Source organism: Chiloscyllium punctatum, chromosome 27 (assembly GCF_047496795.1).
Source record: "Chiloscyllium punctatum isolate Juve2018m chromosome 27, sChiPun1.3, whole genome shotgun sequence".
Taxonomy (NCBI): domain Eukaryota; kingdom Metazoa; phylum Chordata; class Chondrichthyes; order Orectolobiformes; family Hemiscylliidae; genus Chiloscyllium; species Chiloscyllium punctatum.
In genome coordinates this window covers 83,235,945-83,252,681 of record NC_092765.1, presented here as the reverse complement: position 1 = coordinate 83,252,681, position 16,737 = coordinate 83,235,945, and positions in this window count along the sequence as shown.

The following is a 16,737-nucleotide window of genomic DNA, read 5'->3' as shown; positions in this document are numbered from 1 at the left end:
TTTGAAGGGAAATGAATGAATGGGTTTTCAGCAAATTAAAACCTTTTGTCACTGTTCCTCTGAGCGGGTTTATATTCCTGTTTTATTCATCAAATCTAATTACTACCAGCTGCCATGCTCCATTCTCCAAGGGTGGCTGGCCCAAATATTGCCATTACATTTGCCGATGACACGAAGATTGGTGGAGTAGCAGAAACCATGGGGGAGTGTCAAAGAATGAAGGAGAATATAGGTAGACAGGAGAGTTGTGCGGAGAATTAGCAGATGGCGTTGAATCCAGGCAAATGTGAGGTAATGCATTTTGGGAAGTCTAATTCTCGAACGAAGTATACTGTAAACGGAAGAGCCTTGGGTAAAGTTGATGAGCAGAGCGATTGGGAGTTCAGATCCTTTGTACCCTGAATGTAGCTGCACCGGTGGATTGAGTGGACAAGAAGGCATATGACGTGCTTACCTTTACCGGATGGGGCATTGAGCATAAGAGCTGGCATGTTAAAATTGTACAAGATTTTGGTTCCACCGCATTTAGAATGCTGTGTACTGTTCTGGTCGCCAAATTACCAAAACGGTTTGCACTTTTATGAAAGAGTGCAGAGAAGGTTTATGAGGATGTTGCCTGGTATGGAAGATGCTAGCTCTGAAGAGAGGTTGAGTAAATAATGTTTGTTTTTATTAAAGAAAACGAGATTGAGGGGAACTGATTGACATCTACAAAATCATGAAGGGTCTAGCCAGGGTGGATAGATTTAAGCTTCTTACCAAGGTGAGGGATTCAATAATGGGATGTCATACCTTCAAGATGAGAGGTGAAAAGTTTAAGAGGGTGGTAAGTACTTGGATAGTATTGCCAGCAGAGTTTTAAAGTTCAAAGTTTGGTCGAAGATTTGTAGCTCGGGTGCTCGTTGTTGTGGTTCTGTTCGCCAAGCTGGGAATTTGTCTTGCAAACGTTTCGTCCCCTGTCTAGGTGACATCCTCAGTGCTTGGGAGCCTCCTGTGAAGCGCTACAGCAAAACTAATGTAGTGTACAAAATCCCATGCAAGGACTGCAGAAAACACTACATCGGACAAACAGGAAGACAGTTAACGATCCGTATACACGAACACGAACTAGCCACGAAACGACACGACCAGCTATCCTTTGTAGCCACACACACAGACGACAAGCAACATGAATTCGACTGGGACAATAATACCATTATAGGGCAAGCCAAACAGAGAACAGCCAGGGAAATCCTAGAGGCATGGCACTCATCCACAGACTCTATCAACAAACACATCGACCTGGACCCAATATACCAGCCACTACAGTGGACAGCTCCAACTGACAACCGGAAGCAGCAGAGACAGGCCACTATTAATGCCGGAGGAAACAGCACAGAAGCGCTTCACAGGAGGCTCCCAAGCATTGAGGATGTCACCTAGACAGGGGACGAAACGTTTGCAAGACAAATGCCCAGCTCGGCGAACAGAACCACAACAGAGTTGTAAAGGCAAGCACGGTAGATTCATATCAGGTGCGTCTGGACACATGCATGAGTAGATGGAGTGCAGAAGGATAAAGTTGCTTTGGAATTTAGTGATAGGTTGAGACAGTGGATGAGCTCGGGCTTTGACGTCCAAAGGGTCTGTTCTTGGCCTGTAAAGCTTCTGTGTTCTCTGTTCCTCTGTGTTCACTACACTACCAACTGCATGCTACATTGCTACATCTCAGAGAATGACATTGTCAATTCCAATTATCACAGAGGGAATTCGAATATGACATGCGGCTGTGTCGGAATGAAAGTGATGTATGCTGGATTGGAATGTTTACTAGGAGCAAAAGGCTGATTTGGAGACGATGTGATCAGAAACAGCTCTTACTGTCAAAGGAACAAAACAGCGCATTGTTAAGGAAAATTTCAGAGAATGCTTTCAATTAATCGACATCTCGCTTAAGACTCCAGCACGCTTCAGCTGAGCCAATCTGCAGTGCGGGTTAATGCTGCTGTTGTATCTTAATAACCTAATAAATGGAGACAAATGTGTCCTTCCTCCCCGCCTTTGACCAGGAACACTCCCAAGTTTGGCATTTCATGCGCCTCTGTACCATCATATAAGAACCATGTCCTCACGTTCAAAGCAGTCATTCCATTTCAATATCGTGGTTATGAGATCATTTCTAATGTCGCAGCTTTTACAACATTGACCATAGATTATTGGAACATCCGGCTCAGCAAAAGGACACAGGGTAGCAGTGAGGAAAAGAAAATTTATTTGGAAGTACCTCTTTCTGTGGACTTCTGCATCATTTATTTCACTTGCTTATTTGCTCTATCTAGTCTATTGTGTGCAGTTCTGCAATTTGCATGATACCACGGATATGATAGCACTGTAAATGATGCAGGAGCGATTTACCAGGATATTGTCTGGGTAGAAGAGTTTCAATTAGAAAGAAAAATTGGATAGTCTGGAGATGTTTTTCTTAAAGCAGAAGAAAATGAGAGGAGACATGATTGAGATGTACAAAATAATCAGGAATAGATGGTGTAGACTGAAATAATCGTTTCTCTTTGATGGTGAGATCGATCACGGGGGGAAGGGAAGGTGGCATAGACTTAAGGATAGAAGAGGAAAGATTTGAGTGAATGCGCAGACAAATGCTTTGAAACAGCAGTTGGTTGAAATATGGAACTCAGTGCATACAAAGGTTGGAGATGCAGAAATCCTCATAACTTTCAGAAGTATTCAGATGTGAATTTTAAGATGCCAAGACAGACGAGGCTATAGGCCAAGTGATTTTACAAAGTGTTCGGATAGTTAAGCGAATGTTAATATCCAGTAATACCAACTAGGCATCTTTTTGCAAAAAATCCCTGGATAGTACCACCGCATGTCGCTGCGTGAGATCCGGTTCAATTCGCTTCCAGGATGAATGCTTGCATATTGAGAGGGATCAGTGGATAGAACTGCACATTTCCACGCCAGAAACCCGCATTTGATTCCAGAAATATTTGACTGACTGTGTGGAATTTGCACTCTCATGCTCTCTCTCTCTCCCTTGTGAGTTTCCTCTGGCTGCTCCGATTCCTTCCCACAATGCAAAGGTGTGCAATTCAGGTCAATGGTAAACGAAATCTAAATGGACTGTAAGTGTTGTAAATCAGAGTCAAAAGTCAGAATTGCAGCTGGAGGAAAACAGAATGACCGTTTCAGGTCAACAGACCCTTCCTCAGAACTGTTTTTAATTCACAATGTTTACTCTAACTTCTCTCCACTGAGCTCCCTGACTCGCTGAGCTTTTGGAACAATTTCCCTTTTTATAGGTTGATCGTAAATGCGGTTTAGAAAGATAGAGTGGAGGAGTGTGAATATCTTCCATGGCACAGTGCAGACTCAACTGGCCAAATGGTTTCTGTATGCACTGAGTCTAATTCCATTAACTCTGTATCTGTAAGTCTTTGTCCTTTTTTTTACTCTTTGTTATTCACATCTATCCTGTCATGTGAATTGCAGAACAGGATAATTCACGTTTTGGGCATAAGCCACCACCAAACTGTTACCACCTGACGCCTGGAAGATGAACACCTCATATTCTGCCTTGGGAAAAATGTGGATTTCAATGGCTTCCTCATTTCCCCTCGCCACACATTATTACAGTCTGAAGCATCACACTCAGCACCACCCTCCGGACCCATACATCTCTCCCCGTCTGACATATCACCTCTTCCCCTGCCTCGAAACACCATTCGCTTTCCCAGCTACCTTGCACCCAACTCCAACCCCCTCCCATTTATCTCCCAGCCCCCACCCACAAGACTCATTACTGATCAAAGACTTATGCCAGAAACGTTGATTCTCCTGCTCCTCGGATGCTGCCTGACCTGCTATACATTTCCAGCACGACACTCACGCCATGGCGAAGATAGTCGAGCTCGGCTCAGGCTGTTTATCTGAGAGCGGAGAAGGCTGAGTGAGGAAGTGATTAAGGTGCACATTAAGGGGATCGGTATGTGTGATAGAAACAAACTTCTTATGGGAAGAGTTAACAACCAGGGATCTCCGTTAAACACAAGGGAGAGGGTGCTCAGACGAGATCTTGGAAGAACGTTTTCACTCTTAGAGTGTTGTTTCTTTGGAATTCACTGTTTGAACGTGTGGTAAAGGTATGAGTCAGCAAAACATTTCAGGAGTATTTAGTTGAATACTTGAGAAGCTAGAGCACACATGGATAAGGATCAGGTACTGGAAAGTTAGGTGAAGCTAAACAGATGTCTGATGAAAGAACCGAACACTGTACAGAAAATACAGAGCATGAAAGCGTGTGAAGGGTAAAGGCACGGAAACTACTGGCGATCTGTTACAAGGGGTCTGTGGAAAGTTACACTCATCAAATGGTTACTGGGGCAGGATGGAGCCAGTGTGGCAGGATGGGATAAGAATAGTGTAACGCTCCTACACCAATTAGCAGAGTCAGACTGGGCTGAAAGGTTACTATGGCAGGCTGAGATAATAACAATCAGTAAAGTCAGCCTCGCCTACTCAATATCATCATGGCTGTTTGGGACAAGTCGTGACAATACATACTAAGGACATGACTTTAAATAATTAATTGATGGTTAAGTCAGCCTGCTTCACACGCTTGTAGACGGAAAGATATGACATTAAATATCTAATCAGTAGTTAATAGAGTCAGCTTGGAACAGGGAGACATTGTGATAGATGGGGAAGGTAAGTATCTAATGACAGGTGAGTCTGGGATGGAAGTTCATTGTAGCACAGGTGGCAGTAGAATACCTAATAGTGACAGTCGAATAATATTAAGTAGAATTATGAAAAACCATAGTGGCAGAAGTAGAACGATAATGGGAACTAACACGATTGGTTTATTGTATAGCTGAAGTGAGGTAATTCTGACTAACACAGTTGGGAATTCTGATAAGCTAAAAAATATGATTAAAGAAAAGGTAAGAAGTGATGGAGTTCAATTAGTGCGCGGCACGGTGGGAAAGTGGTCAGCACTGCTGCCTCACAGTGCCAGAGTTCTGGGTTCAATTCCTGCCTCAGGCGACTGACTGTGTGGAGTTTGCACATTCTCCCGTGTCTGCGTGGGTTTCCTCCGAGTTCTATGGTTTCTTCACACAGTCCAAAGATGTGCAGGTCAGGTGAATTGGCCATGCTAAATTGTCAGTAGTGCAAGGTAAGGTATAAATGTAGGAGGATGGGTGGGATGTGCTTCTGTGGGGCGGTGTGGACTTGTTGGGCCGAACGGCCTGTTTCCACACTGTAAGTAATCTAATCGAAAATCACAGACATGCGAGGTGCTGCACTTTGGGAAAGCAATTCCTTGCAGGACTTATACTCTTAATGGTAATGTCCGAGGGTGTGTTGCTGAACAAAGAAACCTTGGAGTGCAGGTTCATAGCTCCTTAAAAGTGTAGTCGCAGGTAGATAAGATAGTGAAGAAAGCGTTTGGTATGCTTTCCTTTTTTGGTCAGTGTGTTGAGTACAGGAGTTGGAATGTCATGTTGCAGCTGTACAGGATATTGGTTAAACCACTGTCGGAATATTGCGTGCAATTCTGTTCTCCTTCCTATCGGAAAGATGTTGTGAAACTTGGAAGGGTTCAGAAAGATTTACAAGAATGTTTCCAGGGTTGGACTTTGAGGTATAGGAAGAGGCTGAACAGGCTGGGGCTGTTATCCCTTGAGCATCGAAGGCTGAGGGGTGACCTTATTGCGGTTAACAAAATTATGAGGAGAATGGACATTATAAATAGACAAAGTCGTTTCCCTGGGTCGGGGAGTTCAGAGGTCGAGGGCATAGTTTTAGTTTGAGAGGGGAATGATTAAAAAAAGAGATCCAAGGAACAACTTTTTCACACAGAGGGTGATACGTGAGTGGAATGAGATGCCAGATGATGTGGTGGAGGCTGGTACAATTGCAACATTTAAGAGGCATGTGAATAGGAAGGGTTTGGAGGAATATGGGCCAGTTTCTGGCAGATGGGACTAGATTGGATTGGGATATCTGGTCGGCATGGACAAGTTAGACAGCAGGTTGTGTTTCCATGCTGCATATATCAATGACTCTGTGATTCTATGCCATGGACCCTGATGTTCGGGAGGATTCAAGCATTTGTTTTCTGAATGTCACTGATTTTGTTTGCAAATAAAAGATTTACTCCTTGAAAAACTCTGCATCTCCTGGTGATTGCTGACATTTTCTCGACGACAACCGTAACTTTGGGGGCAGTAAAATTGTGGTGACTGCAGCTCGGTGGCGCAATGAAAAGCGTGTTAGATTGATACAAATTTGGTAACTTTGCTATTCAAAGTTTGTGGGTTTGAACCTCACCAGTATTGGAGTTTGGTTCAGTGTTCAGCTGAATCATTGATTGTTGTGCTGATTCATCGCCAATTCCTGTCGTCTGGAGTTCTGGTCCCTGCTACTGACCAGAGGAAATTCCTTACCTTCTTGGTTGTGAGTTTTTTACGGAATCGTGATCAGACCAGAATCAGATGCTCACCCGCAAAACCTGCAAACTTCGTTCAGAAACCCACTGTCTGTAAACACGTTTCCCTCAAAGTTTCACAGAAATTGTCGATTGCTTAAATGTCTTTATCCCGTTGTGTGACAGGTTGTTGTGGATGAGCTGGGTAAAGACATTGAGGTGTTTGGTAAGCCATGATGATATCAAACGGTGTGGAGGACACGTGTTTGGACAAACTTCCTCCTGTTCCTCTCTTACTGTGCTATTTCTTACAGAAGGTTTTCAAAACTAACATGATGAAGGCAATGTGAATAGACATTAGGAATATCAAGGTGCTCCCCTGTACCCCACCGCTCTCACAGCCAGAACAGACAGCTTCTATTTCGGCTTTAGATTAGACAGTGAAGGATTCTCTCAGGCGCTCTGTCAGACTGCATGCTCCTTCACACAGGTTTCGAACTGGGTACATGGAGCAAGCAAACGTGTGGATATTGGGATTCAGGGACAGGTTTCCATTCTTCTGGGCTGCAGTTCTGGTCACATGAATTTCTGACATGCTGAGTCATTCTGTGCATTCTACCTACTTAATGATTTAAACTGTAATTGAATTTTTGTTATTGCATAACATTCTAACATCTTCAATATTCATGCATTCTGTGCAACGTTTTCTTGGATGTAGGAATGGTGAAGTTTATTAATGAATGCAATATGTTTCATGTTACCTGTATGAACTTTCAGAAGGAAGTTGGTGAAGTTTGATTGATTCGAATTCTGTGCCGATTGAAGCTGATCGAATGAAAGGTCCTGTGACAGCGGCAAGGTAACATTGTCTGTAAACAACGCAGGAACAAACGGAAACCCATTTTTCGTTGTAGTCTATTTTTCACATTTTTTTTGTTAATTTTGTATCCTTTTCGTGAATTTGATGCTTCAATAATCACAGATTCATGTCAGTTTCATCATGTCTGCCTTAGGTTTAATTTCAGAACAAGACGGTTCAGGGAAATGAAGCAGGGCAGGATATCACCACCAAAGCTCCCACAGTGTCGTGGTTCAGTGGTTAGTACTACTGCCTCAACAGAGTCCAATGTTCGATTCCAGCCTCGGTGGACTGTCTGTGTAGTTTGCACATTCGCTCCGTGTCTGCATGGGTTTTCTCCAGGAGTTCCAGTTTCCTCGCACAGTCCAAAGATTGTGCAGGTCAGGTGAGTTGGTCATTCTAAATTGCCCATAGTGCATTTGTCAGAGGGGAAATGGTTCTGGTTGGGTTACTCTTTGGAGGGTTGCTGTGGACTTTTGGGTCCGAAGGGTCTGTTTCCATACTGTAGGGAATCTAATCATCACAGCAGAAGTAGAGCAGTTGAGTAAAAGTTCCCAAGGTACGTGTAGGTCGCGTGACAGTTTCGCTGTCTGCGGCTCCAGTCGCGCAATTGGTCAGCGCCGAATACTAAAAGGTGCATAACATGCCAAGGTTGTAAGTTCGATGCTTATCTAAAGATACTGTCACTGATATTTACCAGGGATAATTGAAGTATTAGACTGAAGTGCAGTTGAAAACAATGTCGAGTAAAATAGCACTTACTTGAAAACTCCAGTTTCTGACGTGGGGAAAGGTTTTGCCTTTGTTAAACATGCCAATTATTAACAGAAAATCTGCAAATATTCCCCACGTGAATATCCATCGGTGGATTGAGAAACAGAGGATAAGTTTCAGCTTAATAACTTTCCTCAAATCGCTGACCCAGCACTGGAATACATCCTGGGAAAGTATGTATAAATCGTTTCATATCATTCAATATCCTGCAAGCTGCACAGCTCATTAAACCAATCGAAAGTATTAGAATTAACTCTTTGTGGAGTTTGACTGTTGTCAGTAAACTTGGTAAAGGATCTGGGCAAATAATTTTGCTTTTGGGAGGAACAAAGGGTCAAACTGGAATAAGGTTGAGCCTTGATGCAGGATTTTTCAAGCGGAGATAAAGGTGTATTAAATGGACTCACTCCCCTCTCCCTTGATTATGATCAAATGCTCAAGACAACAGATGGCAATGATAATGTCAGGCCAAATTTGCTCACTAGAGACACCACAGTATTACAGATCAGGTGTTCGGGGTGAGATGATGATTCTTGTGGAAACTTGAGAAAGTGAGAAAATTAATCCCACGCTGTTGGTCTCACTTTTCTCATAAGCCAGTTAGTCAGTGGACTGAGCTAACCGACTTCCATTTAATGTACAGCTAAACCAAACAGCTCAGTGCATTTATGGTATATAATATTTCATGTTGAATGAGTTGCTGCACCTGCCAACTCCACCAGCTCTTCTCATCCTTAACATTTTCAGTTGCAGGTGTTATGCAATTTCTTTCCTATGAATGTTAACCAATTCGATAATGTTTCCATTTTTCATCACCATTCAGGCAGCCAGAATCACTGTCCCTGTGTCTGCGTGGGTTTCCTCTGGGTGCTCCAGTATCCTGCCAGAGTCCAAAAATGTGCTGGTTAGGCGAATTCGCTGTGTTAAATTGCCCGTAGTGTTAGGGGCAGGATTACATGTAGCGGAATGGGCCTGGGTGGATTGTGCTTCGGCGGGTCAGTGTGGACATTTGGGCCGAACGGCCTGCTTCCACACTGGAAGTAATCTAATTTAATTTATCTAATTCACTCCTTGTCTGCCTGCACGCGCTTTTCAAATATTCTTGAATCAGCTCCTAAAATGATTCTATTTCCGAAAATTTATCTCCATATTCAATAACTGTCAGAATAAAAAAATGCCTACTCTAAATTTCTTGATTGTGCCCCGATGGGTTTGAAGTTCTAACCTCTAGTTTCCACTCACCTCCACGAGGAAATTTCCCTCGTATTTATTCGTAACAACTTCACATCAGCTGGATAACCTCTTTTCGGACACAACTAAGTCTTTCCTGATTTCTCCCACATTATTCCTTATCTATGCCACCATCCCATTAAACCACCTCTTTTCGTTTCTAGTGGATTTATCTCCAAGTAAACCTCATTTCCATCGTTCCTGATGACATGGCATCATTCTCGCGTCATTCCTAACGTCTTTATAGTCCAGTAAACATTGCCCGTGTCTTTCATCAACTCTTTATATCGCTGTATATTTCAACGTGAGAAAGGATGCTGGGTCTAATTCAATGCATGAAAACTGACCACTAAGCTATGGAACCTTGTTGCCGACACAGAAAAGGTGGAAGCAATTTCATTTACAGCTGAATCGATTGGTTGCAACAGAATTGGGTCAAATCCCAGTCACATACACGACTGTTGTTCTTATGATTATTTGTTCTCTACGTATGCTGAAGTAACACAGTGAGGGATCAATTACTATTGCCAGACATACATAAGGGCTCGTATGAAATGCTGAAGTTGTGAGATCAGAGCAGTTTTTATTGACATAGGCCATTCATTGTTCGATTCTCAGTCTTAGGAATTAGACAGAGCGCGATTTTGAGCAAAATTTGAGCAGGGAAGTTTACCCCATGACGTAACACTAAATTATGTGGTTACTTTGTTGTTTACCTCATTTGTGTGTTTTGCCTCATTGAGGATTTTGAAGTTATCCTCTCTACACAAAAGTTCCGTGCTTTTGCACTATTATACTATAGAAGCAGTACAATAACACCCTACGCTGTTTCAGTCTACTTGTACAGATATTGACCCCTGGAAACAGCACTATTAACTCTCCTCGAGTCTGGAAAATAATTTGCTGCATTCCTACTCTTATGGCTCTTTTCATTACATCAGCTTCTGTTATTCACAGAATCCGATTCAGCAGATCTTGTCACTGAGTCATTTCTTTGTATGTGTTCAGATCATGTGAGCAGAATATCACAGTCCACACCCAGAGGTCAGACCATACTCAGGGAACCGTAGTCTGCTCTAGATCAATTCATGAACACCAGGACGAAATATCTATGATCTTCAAAATTTACTAACCTGTTTTTCAGAAGCAAGATAAACAATTCCAGGTTTCTGCTTTTGTTGTCTCACGGACCAAGGTTGTAAATGCTGGAACCAGTTGAGTCTGTCGGCTCTCCCACATCCATTTTTCTCCCCAGGAAGTGTTAAAGATGATGGTCTGAATCTGATTCTTCGAAAAAGAAGAATCTCTTTATCCATTGATTTCTGGTTTATGGGCCCACTGGGCTCCCGCTGGGCCTCTGTGTTAGCGCTGATCACAGTGTTCCGTTTTTTTGTAGCAAGTACCTTCGAGGATGACATCAAAAGATATTCTCTGTTACTGTATGATACTCTACGAATGGAGACAGCTCTTTCAATGGAGGCAGCTCAATCCGCTGGGATGGAATAATTTCTGCAGTGTATCCTGCGGATCAAACACAGTGCATTTTATCATTCAGGTCATACAGAGTGAGAGCGCTAGAAAAGGCCAAGCGAGTAATCTCCACAGGAGTTTATTGTAGGTGGAACAATGCCAGCGGCACCACCCTAACCCAGGAAAGAACTGTTTCAGAAGTCCATTTGGCAAGTTTACTTTTCAGACTCTGATTACCATGCTCCACGAGCCCTGCAGCCTTTAGGCATTAAGCACAATGAAGTTGGTGGTGGATCCCAAAATGAAGCATAATTCCTCATTAATATCTCCAATAAAATGGGGGTGGGGGGCATTGTCAGAAAGTAGATAAAATCCAATACCAAAGCAGGTAACAATCTCCTTGAGTAAAATATTTGCAACCGTTTTAGCAGTAGTGTTGGAAATGGGGTAAGCTTCAACGCATCAAGGAAAGGAAAATCAACAATGACCAAAACATACTTATAGTACTGACACCTTAGCAACTCAATGACGTCTTTAAACATCTTTTGCAGTTGGCGTTAAGTCGTCAGAGGTCGACTCACCCTTGTCAAAGAACATAGAACATAGAAAGTACAGCACAGAACAGGCCCTTTCACCCACGATGTTGTCCGGAGATTCAATCCTAATGTAAATTATAGTAACAACCTACACACCCCTCAACTCACTGCTATCCATGTGCAAGTCTAGAAGTCGCTTAAATGTCCTCAATAACTTTGCTTCCACCACTACCACTGATAACGCATTTCATGCATTCACAGCTCTCTGTATATTAAAAAAATACTTCTGACATCTCCTTTATACCTACTTCCTAATATCTTCAAACTATGAGTTCTCATACCAGTCAATCTTGCCCTGGGGCAAATTCTCTAGCTATTGACTCTATCTACTCCTCTCATTATTTTGTACACCTCTATCAGGTCTCCTCTCTTCCTCCTTCTCTCCAGAGAGATGTCCGAACCTATTCAACCTTTTTTTTGCATAAGGCAAGCCCTCCAATCCAAGCAGCATCCTGGTAAACCTTCTTTGCACCCTCTCCCAAGCCTCTGTATCTTTCCTATAGTAGGGCGACCAGAACGGGACACAATATTTCAGGTATTGCCTCACCAGGGACTTGTAGAGCTGCAGCTAAACCTCACAGCTCTTAAACTCGATCCCCCTTTTAATGAAAGCCAAAATACCATATGCTTTCTTAACAACCTTATCCACTTGTAAGGCAACTTTGATGGATCTGTGTACTTGCATATCCAAATCCCACTGTACCTCCACATTGCTAGAATCCTGTCTTTAATCCTATGTTCAGCATTCGAGTTCCACATTCCAACATGCATCAATTCGCATTTATCCAGATTGAACTCAATCTGCCATTTCTCAGCCCAGCACTGCATTCTGTCTATGTCGCGCTGTAGCCTGCAGTCGCCCTTTATACTATCACTGACACCTCCAAACTTTGTGTAATCTGCAAATTTACTAACCCTCCCTTCAATCTCCTCATCCAAGTCATTTATAAAAACTACAAAGAGCAGAGATCTAAGTACAGAGCCCTGGGAGACCCCACTCAATACTGTCGTCTAGGAAGAATACTTTCCATCTACAGCCACTCTCTGCCTTCTGTCAGCCAGCCAATTCTGTGCATATCTGTTTAATGCCTGGAAACAGAGTGTTGATGGAGGTTTGTCTGTTTATATCAGATTAATGGTCGGTGATGGGGGGTGGTGAAGGGTTGTGTGTGTTTTTCTGTATATATCTGCTTAATGACAGGAGACAGACTGGTGGTGGTCGAAATTTGTGTGTATGTATTTCTGTGTATATCTGTTTAATGCCAGCATAACAGGGCAGTGGTGGAGGGTTGTCTGTGTTTTTCTTTTTCTGTGTCTGTCTGTTTAATGCTGGTGTTAGGGTGGTGGTACTGGGATGTGTATGTTTTTCTGTAAGTATCTGCTGAATGACAGGAAACAGACTGGTGGTGGTGGAGGGTTGTGTGCGTCTGTTTCTCTGTATATCTGATTAATTGCAGGAAACAGGGTGGCGGTGGAGCGTTCTGTATGTAGGTGTGTTTCTGTGTATTTCTGTTTAAGCGCAGGAGACAGGGTGATGGTAGAGGGATGTGTGCGTATTTCTGTGTATATGTGTTTTTAAAACTGGAGAGAGTGTGGTGGTGGAGGGTTGTGCGTGTGTTTTTCTGTGTATATCTGATAATCGGCAGGAAACGGGGTGGTGGTCGAGGGATGTGTGTGCGTGTGTGTTTGTGTATATATCTGCTGAAAGGCAGGAGACAAGTGGTGGTGGAGAGTATAGTGTCTGTATTCCTGTATCCATGTGCTTACTGGCAGGAGACAGGGTGGTGGTGGAGGGTTGTGTATGCATGTACAACTTTGCGTATATCCGTTTAAGGTCAGTAAGCAAGGTGTTCATAGAATATAGAACATAGATCATTACAGCACAGTACAGATCCTTCGGCCCTCAATGTTGCATTGACCTGTCATACCAATCTGAAGCTCATCTAACCTACACTATTCCATGTATGTCCATATGCTTGTCCAATGACTACGTAAATGTACTTAAAGTTAGCGATAAACTACTGTTTCAGGCAAAGCATTCCATATCCTTACTACTCTCTGAGTAAAGAAACTATCTCTGACATCTGTCCTATATCTGTCACCTCTCAATTTAAAGCTATGCCCCCTCGTGTTCGACGTCACTGTACTTGGAAAAAGGCTCTCCCTGTCCACCCTATCTAACCCTCTGATTATCTTATATGTCTCTATTGAGTCACGTCTCAATCTTCTTATGTCCAACGAAAACAGCCTCAAGTCCCTCAGACGTTCCTCAAAAGACCTTCTCTCCATACCAGGCAACATCCTAGTAAATCTCTTCTGCACCCTTTCCAAAGCTTTCACATACTTCTCATAATGCGGTGACCAGAACTGTACACGATACTCCAAGTGCGGCCGCACCAGAGATTTGTACAGATGTAGCATAACCTCGTGGTTCCAGAACTCGATCCCTCTGTTAATGCCTTCTTAACAACACAGACAACCTGGGTGGCAACTTTCAAGGATCTGTGTACCTGGACACCGAGATCTCTTGCTCATCTACACTACCAAGAATATTATCATAAGGCCAGTACTTTGAATTCCTGTTCCTCCGATCAAAGTGCATCACCTCACACTTGTCCACATTAAACTCCATTTTGCACCTCTCAGCACAGCTCTGCAGCTTTTCTATATCTCTCTGTAATCTACAACATCTTTCGTCACTATCCACTACTCCACTGACCTTAGTATTGTCTGCAAATTTACTAACCCAACTTCTACTCCCTCATCCAGGTCGTTTATAAAAATGATGAACAGCAGTGGACCGAACACCGACCCTTGCAGCACATCACTACTAACTTGACTCCAGGATGAACATTTTCCATCAACCACCACCCTCTGTCTTCTTTCAGCAAGCCAATTACTGATCCAAACTGCTATATCTCCCATAATCCCATTCCTCCGCATTTTGAACAGTAGCCTACTGTGGGGAACCTTATCAAATGCGTTGCTGCATCCATATACACTTCATCAACCTGTTTACTCTCATCTACCTGTTTGTTCACCTTCTCAAAGAACTCAATACGTTTTGTGAGGCACGACATAACCTTCACAAAACCGTGCTGACTATCCATTATCAAATTATTATTTTCTAGATGACTGTAAATCCTATCTCTTATAACCTTTTCCAACACTTTACCAACAACTGAAGCAAGGCTCACTGGTCTATAATTACCAGGGTTGTCTCTACTCCTCTGCTTGAATAGGGGAACCACATTTGCGATCCTCCAGTCTTCTGGCACTATTCCTGTAGACAATGACGATTTAAAGATCAATGCCAACGGCTCGGCAACCTCCTCCCTGGCTTCCCAGAGGATCACAGGCTAAATCCCATCTGGCCCAGTGGACTTATCTATTTTCACACTCTGCAGGATTTCCAATACCTCTTCCTTGTGAACCGCAATCCAACCTCGTCTAGTAGCCTGTATCTCAATACTGTCGAAAACTATGAATTTAGTGCTTCCTCGATCTCCTCCGACTCCTCACACAACTTCCCATTCATATCCTTGATTGTCCCTAATCTTACACTTGTCTTTCTTTTATTCCTTAAATACCTATAGAAAGTCTTATGGTTTACCCTGATCCTATCAGCCAACAACTTCTCATGTCTCCTCCTGGCTCTTCTGAGATCTTTCTTTATTTCTTTCCTGGCTACCTTGTAACCCTCAAGTGCCCTAACTGAGCCTTCACATCTCATCCTAACGTAAGCCTCAGTCTTCCTCTTGACCAGAGATTCCACTTTCTTTGTAAACCACGGCTCCCGCGCTCTACAGCTTCCTCCCTGCCTGACGGTACATATTTATCTAGGACACTCAGGAGCTTTTCATTGAATAAGCTTCACATTTCTAATGTGCCCATACCCTGCAGGTTCCTTCACCATCCTATACTTCCTAAATCTTGCCTAATCGCATCGAAACTGCCGTTCCCTCAGCTGTAAATTTCGTGGAAGGTTGTGCGTGTGTATATTTCCATGTATAACTGTTTGATGACTGGAAACAGTGTGGTCAAGCAGATTTGAGTGAGTCTCTGTGTGTGTGTGTGTGCGCGCGCGCGTGTGTGTGTGTGTTTCCGTGTATATGTGCTTACTGGCATGAGACAGTTTGGTGTGTTTGTGTGTGTTTTTGTGAATTTCTGAGCAATTGCAGGAAGCAGGGTGTTCATGGAGTTGTGTGTGTGTGTGTGTGTGTGTGTGTGTGTGTGTGAGTTTCTGCACATATCTTTTTCATGTCAGGAGACAGGGTGGTGGTAGAGGGTAGGTTGTCTGTGTTTCTGTGTCTATGTGCTTACCAGTAGGAGACAGGGTGGTGGTGGAGTGGTGTGTGCGTGTGTTTCTGTGTATATCTGTTTAATGTCAGGAGACAGAGTGTTGGTGGGGGGGGTGATGTTTGTCCGTGTGTGTTTCATTTCCTGTGTTTGGATGTTTAATGGTAGGTGTTAGGTAGTGATGCAGGGTTGTGTGTGTTTTTCTGTATATATCTGCTTAATTACAGGAGACAGACTGGTGGTGGTGTAAGGTTGTGTATGTGTTTCTGTGTAAAATCGATTAATTGCAGGAAACATTGCAGTGGCGGAGGGTTGTGCGTGTGTTTCCGTGTATATCTATTTAATGGCAGGAGGCAGGGTGCTCGTGGAGGTTTGTGTGTGTGCGTGTTTCTATGTATAACTGATTAACGGCACGAAACAGGGTGGTGGTTGAGGGATATGTGTGTGTTTGTGTGTATATCTGTTTAATGGCAGGAGACAGGGTGGACGTGGAGGGATGTGTGTGTGCTTCTGTGTATATCAGTTTAAGGGCTGTGCGTGTCTGTTTCTGTGTATATCTGATTAACGGCAGGAAACAGGGTAGTGGTTGAGGGATGTGTGTGTGTTTGTGTGTATATCTGTTTACAGGCAGGAGACAGGGTGGTGGTGGAGGGTTGTGCGTTGGTTTCGGTGTCTACCTGTTTAATGTCAGGAGGCAGGGTAGTCCTAATGGGTTGTGTGCGTGTGTGTTAATGTGTATATCTATTTAGGGGCTAGAGACAGGGTGATGATGGAGGGTGCTGTGTGTGTATCTGTGTATAACTGTTTAATGGCAGATTGCATGTTGGTGGTGGAGGGTTGTGTGTGTGTGTTTCTGTGTATATGTGCTTAATGGCAGGAGACATGATGATGTGTGTGTTTCTCTGTATACCTGTACAATGGCAGGAGACAGGATGGTCATGGAGGTTTGTGTGTGTTTCTGCATATCTCTATTCAATGGCAGGAGATACGGTCGTGTTGGAGGGTAGAGTGTCTGTGTGCTTAGTGGCAGGTGACAGGTGGTGGAGAAGGGTTGTGCGTGTTTCTGTGTCTATCTGTTT